Here is a 12,924-nt window from a genome sequence, read left to right as displayed (position 1 = left end):
CTCTTCGTGGAGACATGGTACACTTAGGGGCTCGGCATCCATGGTTCTGAGTGAACCACGCCTCATGCCTCACCACATGTCTCATGGGTACCAAATACTAGCGAGTGGTCAGGGACAAAATCCAGATGCAGTTTCCTCTGGGCTAAATGGACAATCAGAAATAACCAGGTGGCTTTGAAGTGGGTGTTAAGGCCCTGCGTTTATGTAGGTGGGAACTAGGGACAACAAAGCCAATTTTAGTGTGAAAATCAGCGTTTAATCTAGAGGCTAGTGATGGCAAGAGGCTCAGCTTCCAACTATTAAAATTAAAATTGAGAGTGCTGAGAGGTAGCACGCAGAGTCAGAAGGCGCTGGCGGCGGGGTCAGCTTCCGGACTGTAGCAAGTATTTACTGAGCACCTGCCTAGTGCTTGGCAGTGAGGTTGATGCTGTGAGAAAGACAAGACGAACTGAACCTGAGCTTAGTCCTCAAGGAGCTGGACTGGCCCAGAGAAGAGAGAAATTCAACGGAAGTAACTCTACACCAGACTTGACCTTGCCAATGGACCTGGTTGGTTTTGGTTATGCAGCCCTGGTGACATTCGTAAGCATTTTGGGATATAAGCAGAGAGGTGGTGTTCCATCTTTGATTGCTGGTCTTTTTGTTGGATTTTCAGCTGGTTATGGAGCTTTACTATGTCTCCAATGACAAGCAAGGTGTAAAACTATCACTGTTTACAGCTTTCTTCCTGGACACCACAATGCGGGTGAGGTTTAAGAGATCCAAGAAAATCATGCCAGCTGGGCTGGCTGCAGGTTTAAGCCTCATGATGATTCTGAGACTTGTCTTATTGCTGCTCTTGTCTCACTCTGAGAATTCGGAGGAACTGAAACCTAAATTCGTGTCATTCTGATGTAATGGGCAGAGCCTATTCTTTGTATTGGAAAGATAAATTTCAATATGGAATGTTCAACGTGGTCTTATTTTATGTTACAAACTATAAAAGAAATACCATCACCTCTAATATGGACAATAGTTTGAGGGTTTTTTTTTAAACAAATGGTTTAACTGTTTTCTAATTATCACATACTGGTTTCATTAAAGATATTTAATAAATCGTGATACACTCTTTGATTTGCTGTTATGTTTTATTGATGCGGTATTTTTTTTGATAGTTCCAAATACCCATGTCTGAAATAAGTTTAAATTAAACTACAACTTACCAGATGATGGAATGCCCCTTAAGTGGGCTTCACAGAATGCTAATGTTATCTATTTGTCATTTGTGTTATATTTGAAATTATTTTTTTTTCCATTTTAATTGTATTACTGCCAGTGTTTTTTTTTTCCTTAAAAAACTTCAGCCTCAGCACACTCTACCAACAGAATGTATTCAGTATTCAAATAAAACACATTCTGTTTTAAAAAATTAACTTAAATTAAAATTGAAAAGCAGTATCTCCATGATGTAATACCACACCTAACAGAAGGAATCAGATGAAAAAAGACAGATAATATGAAGTGTTGGCAAGGATAAGAAACATGAACTCTCACACAACGCTGGTGGGAGTGTAAATTTGTACAACCACTACTGTTGAGCAATGTCTACTAAGGCTGACTTATTCAAATCCTCTGACTCAGCAATCCTCCTTCTAGGTATAAGTCCAACAGAAATATGTCCCTGTGTCCACCAAAGACATGTATAAGAAAGTTCACAGCACCACTATTTGAACAGGGAAAAACTGGAAAACAGCCACAATGCCTATCGATAATCACACTGGATGACTAAATTTTGAAACAGTCACATATGGGATACTATACAGCAATCAGAATGACCTACAACCACCCCCAGTAATCTGAATGGAGCTCACAAACTTAATACTGAGCAAAGGAAGACACAAAAGAGACATACTGTATGATTCCGTTTATAGAAAATTTGAAAATAGGCAAAATGAATCAACACTGTCAGAAATGAGGATGGTGTTATCCTGGGGAATTGGGCAGTGGTGTCCAAAAGGGGCATGAGGTGGGCTTTTGGATGATGGTCATGCCCTGTTTCTTGGTGAGAGTGCTGGTTACATGGATGCTTTCAGGTTGTGAAAATTAATTGAGTTGCACACTTATGCACCGTTTTCCATGTGTATGTTATACTTTGATAAAAATTTTAAAATTTGGTATTAAACATCAAGTCGAAGTAATATGATGTGATATGATGTAATAAAAATTTGGTTGTCTTACAAATAGCTGACACTGTGTAGTGTTGATAGTGTCGGCTATTTGTAAGACAACCAAATTTTTTTTTTTGGCCACGCCTCACGGCTTGTGTGGTGCAGGACTGAACCTGCACACTCGACAGTGAAAGTGTGGAGTCCTAACCACTGGACCACCAGGGAATTCCAACAACCAAATTTTTATTTCAGCAAATAATGCTCTCTGAATTTTAGCTTTCTCATTTTAAAGATGGGGAAAATGATATCTGTTCTATTCATATGGTTGATTTGAAAATCAAGTGAGTTAATGGGTATAAAGAAAACTTCATAAACTGTGAAAATGTATACACATGGAAGATATTCCTGTTGGAAAAAAGTAGAGGAGGTTTCAATTTTAATTTTTAAATGACTTTTCACTGTTAAGGAATAGCTCCCTTTGGCAAATGATAGTAATTGTAAGTGTTTTGGATCAAATTTTGAAAAGCAGGTTTGTCAGTTATATAATGGTCTTTAATGTACCCAGATTGTTGCTTTTGTTTCAGAAAACAGAAAATTACATGATAGCTTGTAAGTGGCACATTCAATTTCACACACTGAGAATGCTTGAAAAGTAAAAGGTCCACATATAATGCAGGAACTCAAATTTAATGGCATCAAATGATACATAATTTGATTCGTTCAGCCACATTTCCAGAAATTAATCACTGAGTGTTAGTGTCTTTCTGTCCTTTGTGACTTGGTTTGTCAAAAGAAAACTGCCCTTTTTTGCCATATCACTACTAATCAGCATTAGACGTTCTTTGGATTTAGCATTTCAATCAAGTGCTCAGCAACTGGAAACATTTTAAAAGGTCAGACTGCTACTCCCTTATTCAATTTACTGAAGTTTCACAAACATAATGAGCCTCCCAAGATGCTTAGAAACACCTTTAGAAATCAATGGAAACTTTGTTAGAGCAAAAATTGGGAGAAAAGATTAGGAGAGGCAATTGGAATGAATGACCTGCAGCTTCTTCCTCTCCCACTGATGTTTTTTCTCTAGATCAGAGTGCCTGAACAGTACCACAGTTGAACTTTTAGGATGGCTAATTCTTTGTGGGGTGGGAGCTGCTATCCTGTGCATTATAAGATGTTTAGCAGCAGCCCTGACCTCTAACCACCTGATGCCAATAGTCCCCTCCCCCCACATTGTGACAACCAAAAAGGTCTCCAGCCATTGCCAAATATCTCCAGGAAGGGAGAGGGGGTTAAAATTTCCTCCAGGTGAGAACAATTGCTCTGGATGGAAATCTGCTAATGCCTTTGTCTTCAGATCTTCTCCAAGACGTTGACACCTTTGTACAATTTTCCCAAACTTTCTGGAAACAGTCTGGATGTAAGGTGCCCTGCTAAGGTGTGCAAGTAACCGGGTGGTTTGGCAAACCCATGTTGTTCTCTGGCACAGTGGGTCACTGCCTGCTGTGAACATCTTTAGAGCATACCTCCATTGACAGCATCACATTTTGAGAAGATCAGAGAGGACTAGAAATCAGAGGAGAAGAGGCAATCACTGAGGGGAATGAAGATAATATTCAGGTCTGCCTGGGAAGGGACTTGATGACGCCTCTCCGTGTCTGTGTTTACCTGGTGCATGTGGAGCTGCCCTGCTCACATCTCCTCACACTTACTGGTGCAAAACGTCTGGCTTCCAGATGCCAGCAATTGAGATTCTTTGCCTTTTTTCTGGCCACTGAACCACCTTCAGCTCACAAGCAAAGGTTGAATGGAAGTGAAGGGAAATCAGTTTCCCTGGGAGCAGAACCTCAGTCTTTGATGGACTGGATGAGAATTGATGGATAACGATCCCAGCTCCCTCCAGCCTCGACTGGGACATCCCTGGTGTGTGTTCCCCACTCGGTCCCCCCCAGTCCCCCACAGGACTGAGCTCCAGCTGGTAAGCTGGCTGCGTCCCATTCATTGTTTCACTTGCCCGCTTCACCCTCAGTGTTTCCTTGGATCACCTCCAAACACACTACTTGCACTTGAATCCTGTTTGGAGGTTTGGTTCTGAGGAAAATCAAAGCTAAATGGTCTGGTGGGATATGACTTTTTGCTGTCACATTCTGGAATATTCCAAACCCACAAAGCTAACCTTGGGAGAATCAGACTCCACAGGGCTTCTCAGGGTCCAAGTTATTTGATCAGAAAGAATACCTTCTCCAGCTTTATGGGGAGCTGCACAGTAATAACCCTTTTTAGAAGGGCAAACAGCACAATACAAGTAGGTAGTGTTTTATTCGTCTGTTTTTTGTCATTTACTCACGGGGGCACAGAATGTTGCATGGTAATTCACAGCTCTATGAACTGTAATTTACTCTTATAAGGTTATAATATAGTAACAAACAATTTACAATGCCTGTTTAAAGGGAAAAAGAAAAAAGGTTTCTATAGGACTCTGAACCTCCACAGATGCCAAGTAAGCAAACCCAGAGAAGGAAATGTACTTGCTTTTATTTCTTAAAAGCATAGCTCAGTCATATAACCAAGTGATAAAATATAGTGCCTCTTACTTTAATGTCTGGGTTTAAGAAAATCTCTCTATATAACTCTTTAGTATGTTTTCCTCAAAATTCAACCGGGTTTAATGTCTGGGTTTAAGAAAATCTCTCCATATAACTCTTCAGTATGTTTTCCTCAAAATTCAACCAGGAATGGTTTTACATGATGAATTGAGCCATCAATTACGAGGAAATGCAGTGAAAAACACACGTGTGAACTACAAACGTTAAATGGATAACAGACAAGTAGGAAGTGTTTATCAACACTGTCTGCATATGAGAACTTGTTACTCAATCTTTTTGAAATCAGGTTTAGAATTCTGATGAAATAAATAGCATTTAAAACCTTTTTAGAGGGGTTTCCCTGGTGGTGCAGTGGTTGAGAGTCTGCCTGCCAATGCAGGGGACACGGGTTCAAGCCCTGGTCTGGGAAGATCCCACATGCCGCAGAGCGGCTAGGTCCGTGAGCCACGACTACTGAGCCTGCGCGTCTGGAGCCCGTGCTCCGCAACAAGAGAGGCCGTGACAGCGAGAGGCCCGCGCACCGCGATGAAGAGTGGACCCCGCTCGCTGGAACTGGAGAAAGCCCTCGCACAGAAACGAAGACCCAACACACCCAAAAATAAATAAATAAATAAATTTAAAAAAAAAAAAAAACCTTTTTAGAACTCAAGACTGCACAGTGTTTTAAACATATCTGTTTACTGATTGTTGGGTTAATCAAAGATTGTATTCATTTTTGTTATTTACCCATATAATCAACTTAAAAAAGAGGTTTTAAAAGTGTAAAAATGACTAAACCTCAAAGAAAAGTTCTACAAGACAGAAGGATACTAATAAAACTTGAGAGAGATCCCATTTACAATAGGGAGAGATAGTCAACACTGCAATACCGAAGAGATTTTAAAAAAACCTTGCAGAGTAAGAACAACTGGAAATGTATGGAATCAAACGTGATAGGACTAACCAAATAAGACCTAGGCATGGCAGATTAAATTAATTAATGCCTGTATCCATTCTGGGCTTGCCAATGTGGCTTACTTTGGCTAATGAAACAGCATCAACAGAGGCCTTAAAATGTGCTTCGTTATTTTCACACAGTTTCTGGAGGGCCACCACTGCTCTGAGAACACACCTGGGCTAGCCTGCTGGAGACTAACAGACCACGAGGAGCAGTGCTGAGTTATTCCAGTTGACCATCCTAGACCAACTAGCTTCCAGGTAGCCCACCTGGCCCAGAAGCAGAACTGCACAGCAGACCCAGAGATTCGATGGAAGTAATAACGGTTGTTGTCTTAAAGCCACTAACTACTAGTGTAGTTTATTACTGAGAGGTATTAGATATACCTGATATGTTAGGTACAGATAATCAACAATGACTGGAGTAGAAAACAAGGTGGGCAATTTTTGCCATGAATGTGAGTTAGCTCTTATACTGGCAGTAGGATGTTGGGTGCAAGAGTTAAACATATTAAATAAATGTAGGCATCATAGAAAAGTTTTGTGATCCCATTGTCAGAGGTGACTTCTCTATTAGGAGATTTTCTAAACAATCATAAAGTAAAAATTCCACAGAACAAATACAGAAGTGCCAATACTCAACAGTTCTCACCAAGCACTGAAGTTAAATCTTTACCTGGAATTGTCCGTGTTACATCAGAACTCATGGCCTGATTAATCAAAGCTTGGAATTTTATTAGCAATTGTTAATTTTATTAAGAAATACTAGTGATGCACATGTGCCACATATGCTATATATGCTACACCGCTAATATGTTTCAGCATGATTTTTAAATGCTATTGGTTTCAAGTAAAGAACAATTGACACTGGTTTCATAATATTTAAGTTTTGATAATGCCTTAAATAAAACTAGTGATTCTCAAACTTTGTTGCATATTAGAATCACCCGAAATTCTTTTTTAATCCCAATGCCCAGGTGACGCCCTAGAGCAAATACACTAGACTCATAGGACCATGACACAGGCATCAACATTTTTTCATCTTTTCTCGGGTGATTCCAATGTGCAGCCACTTTTGAGAACCAAACACCTAGTCCTAGATCTGTGCTGTCCAGCTCGATAGCAACTAGTCACATGTGGCTACTAATTATTTGAAATTGCAGTCTGAATTAGGATGAGCTGTAAGAGGAAAATACAAACCAGATTTTGAAGATGTAGTGTGAAAACAAATGTAAAATATTTCATTAATAATTTTTTATATTTATTACATGATGAAATGATAATATTTTGAATATCTGGATTAATACATTATTGAAGTTAATTTCACCTGGTTTTACTTTTTAAGATGTTACCAGAAAATTTTAAATTTCATATGTAGCTCAAATTTGTGGCTAACATTTCTTTCTTAGACAGCACTGACCTAGACTGTCCCATTAAACTAGAATATAAGGTATATAAATAATTTTAATATTCATGTGACTTTACAAAACCTTGCTTAATGAAGTATGTGTTTACATTCTGGAAAACTGGATATAATTTTCTGTAGTGTAGGAGGTTCATTTTTAAAGAAACAACCCTCTATAACCCAGTACTGAGTTTGTCGCACTGTTTTTGTAGTTGCTTATGCGAAATAATTTACATGCATTTAATTTTTATGATTATATTCAATTTAATATTTTAAATGTCATATTGATGGAAAGTTTACTTAGGATTTAAAACTACAGGTATAATTAAAATGTGCAAAAGTCAACTTATTGAAAAGTTGTGTGTCAATGACATATTGTCAGCGGGATAAAATATTAAAGGGAAGAGGGAGGTAGAACTGGAAAAAATAACAGATATTGTGCCTGCTAGCCATTTTATATTATATTTTGATTTTTCATGATCAAATATTCTTATAGTAAGAAATACTTATATTGCCATTCTCTTTACTGAGTAGGCAACATTCTACTTGTGATACTCACCAGGTTGACTTCTTTTGAATAGTATTAATTTTAAAAAATCATGGAGAGAGGATGCTGTGTATGAATCTGTAGTGCAGAGATATGTTTTAGTTCTAATTTTAAACCATTTAATGTGAGCACATTGGTTAATTCTGCAAGGCACCATTCCAGAGTTGGTAATTTTTTTAAAAAGTTTGGGCCAGGATGTATTTTAACTTATTTCACATCTCCTATTATCATCATTATTATTCATCAGATGATAATTAACATCCATGGCTGGAGGCCATTCCTTTCAATTTTATTAAAACTCTTCCTTTTCTAGTATAGAGTTTCCTTTAATCCCAGATTAATTTATTTCCCACTCACTGTGGCAAAGCTCCTGAAATGAATATATTCACAAATTCTTATAATAAAAGAACATCCTGATTATTTAAAAATTACTAAAATGCTGTGTATTTTCCCTAAATCACTTGCTTTTGTCAGTCCTGCAGTTGGCTTACTCTCATCCACAGTGGAATATTTCATTTTCAGCCAAAAGGAAAAAGGGGGTCACATCATGACAGCCCCGGCTACAGAACAAACATGATGGCCATCTCCGTCCACCTGGTTCATGGTTTCCAACTCAATTATTCCTCGTCCTTTTATGAACTCCAATCCCCACTGCCTGTTATTGTCATGTTAGATTTTTATGTATTCTCCTCATAAATTGTCATGAGGTCAGGGGAATTTACCTAAGTTATTTTTTTTTTTTAACTCTAAAGTTAAATTCTCCTTTAAACAAAACAACAGCCATGACGGAAAAAGAAAGAGGAAACGAGGAAAAGAGGAGCTTTTACCTCTGAATGGCTTGTAAAGGCCCCTCCTGCCTCACCCTCTCTTATTATACCCTGTAAACTCTGAACTGAAGCAAGTGAGTCAGGGGAATCGGAATGTTATTATATTTAATATTTACCAGCTTTGCTCAAACTTTTTTTAAAAGATGCTGCTCTACCCCATTGGCTTGTGCCAAACCAAACTGTGCAACCTGAGGGCCACAGTGGAGGCAGGATGAGGAGAGGGAGCCCCCAGAATCAACTTCCTGAACAAAGTACAACTGGCTCAATCATTTATGCCCCTCCTAAGGCGCTTGCCACATTCTGCCTTACATTATAGCTATGAACTCATAGGCTATTTGATCAATTCTCCGAGGGCAGGGATGTTGCCTAGTACATAACAAATGGCAATATCTGTAGATTAAATGGAATATCTTATCCATTTTTGCATGCTCCCAATAGCTACAGGATTGCCCCAAAAGGGATTCAATAAACACGCTGATTGAATGCTATATCATGCATCTACTCTGAGATTGAGAATTATTTCCAGTGTAAACTCTCCTTAGGTTGCTCCCTCCTAGCAGCAAGTAGTTAATTGTACTGGCACTTAAATTGAAATAAAATGTTCAGACGTGAAATCATGTCACTGCTTTGCATGTCTGGTGTTTTAAGAGTACAGCTAGAGTCTATCTTTAGTTAATGGCTCATTAGGCATTTATTTGAAAATAATTAAAATATTCATATGTATCACCTTTTTGGTATATCATAGCTAGGGAGACCAAAATTTTGTTACCTCCTATATCAATTTTTTAAATTTAATAGTATTACCCAGTGAACTGAGAAAATCTCACCGTGCCAATATCCACACTCTCTCCTCTTTTGGTTTTTGCCTCTGGTATTCATTCACAAGTAATAGCAGTTGCCATTTATTCAGACCCTAGCATGTGCTGGGTGCTTTACCCATTTTTATTTAATTTGTCATAACCTTATAAGTTAAAGATTACAATCCCCATTTTTCAGATTCAGATGATAATTAACTCATGTAATCTTCATAACCTCGCAAGGTATATTAGTCAGGGTTCTTCAGAGAAACACACCAACTAGAGAGAGAGAAAGAGAGAGAGAGAGAGAGAGAGACTTAATTAAGGAATTGACTCACATGATTGTGGAGGCTGGCAAGTCCATAATCTGCAGGGTGAGCCAGCAGGCTGGAGGCCCAGGGAAGAGTTGCAGTTCAAGTCCAGAGGCAGTATGTTGGCAGAATTCCTTTTTTTTTTTTTGCAGGGGAGGTCAGTCTTTTTCTATTTGGGCCTTCAACTGATTGGATAAGGCCCACCCACATTATGGAAGGCAATCTGCTTCACTCAAAGTCCACTGACTTAAATGTTAATCTCACCTGAAAAAAAAATACCTTCGCATAAACATCTAGACTATATTTGACCAAATATCTGAGTACTGTGGCCTGGCCAAACTGACACATAAAATTAACCATCATATAAGGTAAATATTATGATTCCATGCTACTGTAGGGGAACAAAACTTGCCACCCCAAAATGTCTCTTTGGTATGCAGATTTTTTTTCCAAACTGAAAACAATCAAGGCCCAAAAGACTCAGGAAGAAACTTTGACCTTCCCCCTAATTGCCTAAAAATTTTAGATATAGGGCCTATTCCAGGAATAGAGCTATCACCAGAGATACCCGCAAAAAATATGGGCTACGGATGGTAGGGGAATAGGGCCTAGAGATCAAAGTCCACTCTGTGTCCCATTGTCTCTGCCTGATCCAGCAAACAGTTATTTACCAAACATTTATATGAATTGCCTTCTTCCCCTTTCAAGTCCCAAACCATGACCCACAACATCTTCTTTTGCCTTTAAATTGAAGATGATATTTAAGGTAAGGGTGTCAGTCATTTTGGTGAGTTACTCAGTTTTCCTGGCTCTCTGCCATGTACATATGTTATTAAACTGTTGTTTGATTTTCTTCTGTTACTCTGTCTCAGTTGAATTCTTACACCAGCCAGAAGAACCTAAAGGGAAGAGGAAAATTTCTTCCTCCCTGACGTTACAGATGAACACAGTAAGGCTCACAGATATTGAGTAACATGCATGACATCAGACAGTTTGTTTCAGAGCATCTGGACTTTATAAAAGGGGTTTTTGTTTTCCAAAGTCCATATATTTTTCACTACATATACTGTATCTCAAATTAATGTTTTTTTAATTAAGTAGAAACATATTCTCCCAGGTCCAAACTCATGTTAAAAGAAGCATTTAGTGATTGTAGCTGTACATTTTAAAGGTCTAATTTAGCCACTAATAAATATCTACCAAAGATGATGATCTAATCTAATGAAGGTAGGTGTCTCTCATGAGAAACAACTCTTTACACCCAAACAGGCAGTGACAAAAACTAGGGAATCCTGTCCTTCACAATCTCACAATCTCTGAAAACGTTTCCATGTATTCTATTTCTGATGCCAACACTTGAATTCAGGACCCTTCTACTTCTACAGCATTTCACTGCTAGTCTTCACCTTATATTCCAAAATTCTGCATCTAATCAGACCGCCAGAAACACCAGACCCTTCTCCCTCACACCTTTAGTATTTATCAGTTATCCACTAAAAAAAGCTGAAAATTTGAAGTGAAGCATCAAAAATCTTTTCCAGACGAGCTTCAAGTACCCTTCCAGCCACCGTTTTTGCCCTTCATTATGAAAAACACATTCAGATTAAACTTGTCCCCAAGAAGGTTCATGAGCTCATATATTACTTGATTTTTTTTTTTTTTTTTCAGTTTCTGCCTTTGCATTGACCTTTCTCCCAGGTGAGCTTATCTTCTGACTCCATCTCTTACCCTTCCAGGCTTCTCAAAAGTTTTCTCATCACCCCAGCCAGAGGCAACTCTCCTTCCCCAAATTGCTTAAGAGTGTAGTTAAGGTTTGCAGTTTCAGGTACTGGATGATCTCTATTTATGCACTTTTCTCATCTGTTCAAAGAGAGGGCTGGAATCAGTGCCCGAAAAGGAATCCCAAAGCCAAATGCAATCGGTTCACCATTACCTGAGGATGCCCTGTGTTCTGCACAAAGGCTCTGCCAAAGTAGGTGCTCAATAAATATTTAACACCTTAATTGACGAATGATACAGAGAAGAAAACTGCAACTTGTGGGACAAGGGCGAACTTGCTTCTCAGCGAAGGGTGACTTTTGGCCCTCTTCCACTGCCCTACGTTTCACAGGTCCAGGGTCACAGCCCACTCCTCCACAGGACCCTAGGAAGGGACAGGCACTACGCATGCCCGGTATCCAGGGGCGCCTCCGGGCGCGCAGCCCGCTCGGCCCCGCCCCTCCCGTCGCTCGGGTGCGCGCGTGCGCGGCCCCGCGGAGCGTGCCCTGCGTGCGGGTACCCGCCGAGCCCGCCGGGCGCTGGTTCCTCGAGTGCCCGGGCCGGGGCCTGAGGAACGGGCACCGGGCCGGGGCAGCGAGCAGTAAGCAGAGCGGACGGCGGGCGCTGCCTGAGGCGACAAGGACAGCGAGCGGTGAGTGAGGGGGCCGTGAGCGAGCGGGCGGGCGCCTCCGCGCGTGCGCAGCGTCGGACCGCCGGTCCAGGGGCGCGCTCCCGGCAGCGGGCCGGAGGGGCAGAGCTTGGCTGGGCAGGGACGGGGCTGCCGGCCGGCGTCGGGACAGGGGCTGTGGGGGCGCCCGGATAGCCTGTCCCGGCTCGAGAGGCGCTGGCCGCGCGGGCGGGCTTCCGGAGGAGCTCCAGGCGGGACGGTGCTGGCCCCGCGCGGAGGTCCTGGCGTCCGGGCCCGAGGGCAGGGCCAGCTGCAGCTGAGGACGCCGGGGAGGGGCGAGGCGAACCCCCCGGGGCTCCTGCCGGCAGTACGAGCGCTCGCTGAGTGCGCGACCCCCGGAGGTGGCCGAGGTCCAGGGAGGGGGCGCGGCCGAGCAGCCTCGGCGTCGAGCAGGTGGCGGGGCCGCGCCCCTCGCCCGGGGAGGCGCGGGTTGGAAACGGGAGCAAAGTTCCCCGGAGCAACTTTACTGGGGCGCAGCCTGCGGGGTCCGGGGGTGGGGCCCGTGCTGGGGGCTCCGGGGACCGACACCCCAGCCTTCGTCCAGCCCTGGTGGTCGCAGGACGCCCGCGAATGCTGGTGGGCTTCTGCGGGTTCAGTTTCCTTCTGGTCCTGGAGCTCGTCCTCCAAGTTCTGAGCTGTATTCACTGCCAATTCGCTCTTAAAATAGATATGTAAGTTTGGTGTTTCGGTAAGAAGGATATTTGCTCTCTTGGGAAGAAAGGGCTTATATTGCCCGTTTTTGTTTTTTTTTTTATCTCAAAGAAAGTATTGTTAGGGCATACCGGGGACTCCTATTTATCAAGAAACCTATTGTCCTGTGTGTGCTTGGAGAAAGCCAGCTAATTTCTATTATTAGCCGTAAAAAGACAAAGGGAGATAACTGTGCTTTCTTTTTTCCTTTCTTT

At 41.5% G+C, this 12,924-nt stretch overlaps 1 protein-coding gene and 1 pseudogene across 3 annotated transcripts in view; both read left to right on the top strand.

Annotated features, from left to right (window-relative positions):
- The first annotated feature begins 540 nt into the window (after nucleotides 1-540).
- On the top strand, nucleotides 541-892 carry LOC103012813 (transmembrane protein 14A-like; annotated as a pseudogene).
- Nucleotides 893-11,829: 10,937 nt separating this feature from the next.
- BTBD3 (BTB domain containing 3) overlaps nucleotides 11,830-12,924 on the top strand; it is a 39,195-nt gene continuing 38,100 nt past the window's right edge. The window contains exon 1 of one of the 3 annotated variants that reach the window (XM_057529676.1): nucleotides 11,830-11,983. The gene's annotated coding sequence lies outside the window, so the exon portion shown is untranslated. The remainder of the gene's footprint in view (nucleotides 11,984-12,924) is intronic. The other 2 variants (XM_057529674.1, XM_057529675.1) reach the window with 2 other exon arrangements.

This window comes from Balaenoptera acutorostrata, chromosome 15 (genome assembly GCF_949987535.1).
Source record: "Balaenoptera acutorostrata chromosome 15, mBalAcu1.1, whole genome shotgun sequence".
Lineage (NCBI taxonomy): Eukaryota > Metazoa > Chordata > Mammalia > Artiodactyla > Balaenopteridae > Balaenoptera > Balaenoptera acutorostrata.
The sequence above is the reverse complement of the archived record's forward strand: the minus strand, read 5'-3'. Positions and strand labels throughout refer to the sequence as shown.